Source organism: Myotis myotis, unplaced genomic scaffold, assembly GCF_014108235.1.
Source record: "Myotis myotis isolate mMyoMyo1 unplaced genomic scaffold, mMyoMyo1.p scaffold_m19_p_1, whole genome shotgun sequence".
Taxonomy (NCBI): domain Eukaryota; kingdom Metazoa; phylum Chordata; class Mammalia; order Chiroptera; family Vespertilionidae; genus Myotis; species Myotis myotis.
The window spans coordinates 105,654,381-105,657,578 of record NW_023416313.1 but is presented as its reverse complement, the minus strand read 5'-3'; the positions used below and the strand labels follow the sequence as shown (position 1 = coordinate 105,657,578).

Sequence of the window (3,198 nt, the reverse complement as noted above, 5' to 3'; positions counted from 1 at the left end):
GCTTGGAAATTATTGATGTGACATGGTTCTTACTAACTGCTTTATGGACCCTATCAGCAAGACTGACCCTGAGCTGCTGGGGACATCCTGTCCCAGCTGGCCCACATACATGCCCGATGCTCTGCATGCCTCACCCACACATCCTTATGGCTGGCTCCCTGAGAATGATGAGTACCATCTTTTGCACACAGCTAGTGTCCATGTGCAGAAAGCCAACCTGTCTGTGCAAACCTCCTGCAACCCCTCCCCCCAGTCAGCATGGCCCTGATTGGGCCCTGATTGGGGAAGGCTGGCTGGCCAACCTCCCGCCATCTCCTCCTCCTGATAGGCCCAGCCCTGATCTGCCACGATTGGGGCTGGGCTGGCCAGATCCCACCCATGCACAAATTCATGCCCTGGGCCTCTAGTCAATAAATAAAAAAAACAAGTTTTATCTTGGATGTAAAGAAAAGGAAGCCAATGTGCACTGTTGTTAATGCAGACTGGTGCAGCCACTGTGGAAAGCAGTATGGAGTTTCCTCAGTAAATTAAAAATGGAACTGCTTTATGACGCAGTGATTCCACTTCTGGGAACTTATCCAAAAAAACCTGAAACACTAATTTGAAAGAATATATACACCCTATGTTCATTTTAGTGTTGTTTACAATAACCTAGATTTGGAAACAGCCCAAGTGCCCATCCTAATATATAAAAACCCAGGGTCTGTAACATCCAAAATGACCAAAGGCTTGATTGAACGCCAGGCTAGGGACCTGAGGGAGTGGGAGCTGATCAATCAGTGTGGCAAGTGGCTGAAAAGGCAACTTCTTGGTCCCTCCTCCTGGGCCTCAAATCCAATCAATCAGTGGCGGAGGCGGGGCGGAACTGGGGACTATCTCTCTTAGTAGTCCTCCAGGTTCAATCTTTTTTTTTTTTTAATATATTTTTATTGATTTTTTTACAGAGAGGAAGGGAGAGGGATAGAGAGTTTGAAACATCAATGAGAGAGAAACATCGACCAGCTGCCTCCTGCACACCTCCTACTGGGGATGTGCCCGCAACCAAGGTACATGCCCTTGACTGGAATCGAACCTGGGACCTTTCAGTCCTCAGGCCAATGCTCTATCCACTGAGCCAAACCAGTTTGGCCTCCAGGTTCAATCTTTTTTTTTTTTTTTTTTTTAAATATATTTTATTGATTTTTTACAGAGAGGAAGGGAGAGAGATAGAGAGTTAGAAACATCGATGAGAGAGAAACATCGATCAGCTGCCTCCTGCACATCTCCCACTGGGGATGTGCCCGCAACCCAGGTACATGCCCTTGACCGGAATTGAACCTGGGACCCCTCAGTCTGCAAGCCGACGCTCTATCCACTGAGCCAAACCGGTTTCGGCCCTCCAGGTTCAATCTTAAGAGGACAGGTCAGGCACCAATGGACCAGCGCTGCTGGCACAATCCCAACAGTGCTGCCGGCCTCCTGGAACGTGGCCCCAGTATCTGGCGGTATCCTTTCTCCCTTGTGGAGCATCTAGGGAGGACTACGAAGGGAGCCAGTCCCCAGTTCTGCCCCACATCGAATTCTTGGTGCTGATTGATCAGATTCTGCTTCACCAACAGAATGAGTGGAAATGCTCCTAGGCTGGGAGACAAATAACTGGTATGAATTGTGCTCAGGGGCTAGACAGCCCCTGGGTCAGGCGGCTGAAGAGAGCAACTCCTGTGCATGTCTGTGCTGCAGGGCTCCCCGCCTCTTCGCATCCGTCTGGTGGACTCGGGGGACCGAGAGATGGAAGTACAGTCACCACCAGGCACCACCATTGGCCATGTCCTGCAGCCCTGGCATCCCTTCCTCCCCAAGTTCTCCATTCAAGATGCCGATTGCCATACGATCCTGTGAGTGGTGGAGCCCTGCTGGACCTGTGGCTGTGGCACGGACACCTACTTTGAGGTGAAGACTCCAGATGAGTCCCACAGTGTGGGCCGCATCAGCAAGCAGTGGGGGGACGGGAGCCTGTTTCAAGAAGCCCACATGGATGCAGATGACTTTGGCTTGCAGTTCCCGCTGGATCTGGACGTGAGCGTGAAGGCTGTACTGCTGGGAGCCACATTCCTCATTGACTACATGTTCTTTGAGAAGCGCGGAGGCCCTGGGCCCTCTGTCATCACCAGTTAGACGGCATCTCAGGGAGAGGATCTTCACCTCAGCCTGAACTCAAGGTGGTCACCTGGCCTGGCCTGGCCCCTCCTCAGAGGCAGCCCTTTCCTTCATGTTCACTGCAGAGGACAGACAGGGATGCCTAAGAGGCTGAGGCCATGGTGCCCCATCCCTACCCTACTCCCCTGGCCTCCTTCACCTGTGGCCCTCACAGAAGGGTATGTATGAGAGCCCTTCCCCTGCTACCTCTCACCACTGTCCCCGGCCATCCCTCCGCACACAGGCATATCGGCTTTCAAACTTTCCCTACTCACTTCCTCTCACCCCCTTCCAGGGCCTCTGGAATCCAGGGCTCTGTGGTTTTACAACAGAGCTGGGGTGGGAAAGGGTAAACACCACCAAAAATGGCTGATATGGCCACCCACCTCTGCCTCAGCTTGACCAATTAGTTCAGCCTCAGAACGTGGCACTCAGAGGAGATGCCTACTTCCCCAGCAACGGCTCTAGGGCCTCAGCCCCAGTGCCAACTCCTCTCCCCTTTTGCCCTCCCCACAGCTTGTGCTTGCTGCAGCTCTGTGTGCCTTGCTTAACCACTCCTTTCTTCCCTGTTCCTACAAAGGAGGCTGCATCTTTGTATGTTATATTCATATAAACTTTGTAACATTTTGGAAAAAAAATAAAACACAAAACGATGACCAAGAGAATGTCACAGTCAACGTCCAGAGTCTGGCTCAGGAGAACAGAGAGAAAGGAGAATTCCATCAGTTGGCCAATGCCAAGATATTTCTGAGTGACTGCCTGGTGTGTGACAGTTGTGTGACCACAGAGGAATGAGTCCAAATTTCTCAGCAGTGGTAAGGACCAGCGAGCAGGTGGGCGACAAGGAGTGAGGGATTCCGGACTGCGAGAGGGATTTCCAACTGTCGGCTGGTGGACATCCCTTGAAGGGTCCCGGACTGTGAGAGGGTGCAGGCCAGGCAGAGGGACCCCCTGCCCCCTGCAGTGCACTGATTTTTTGCACCGGGCCTCTTGTCAGTAGATAAGTGGCTAAAAAAGCAGTGG

At 52.1% G+C, this 3,198-nt stretch overlaps 1 pseudogene; it reads left to right on the top strand.

Moving 5' to 3' along the window:
- Positions 1-717: 717 nt before the first annotated feature.
- Positions 718-2,154, top strand: LOC118667686 (annotated as a pseudogene).
- The last annotated feature ends 1,044 nt before the right edge of the window (positions 2,155-3,198 follow it).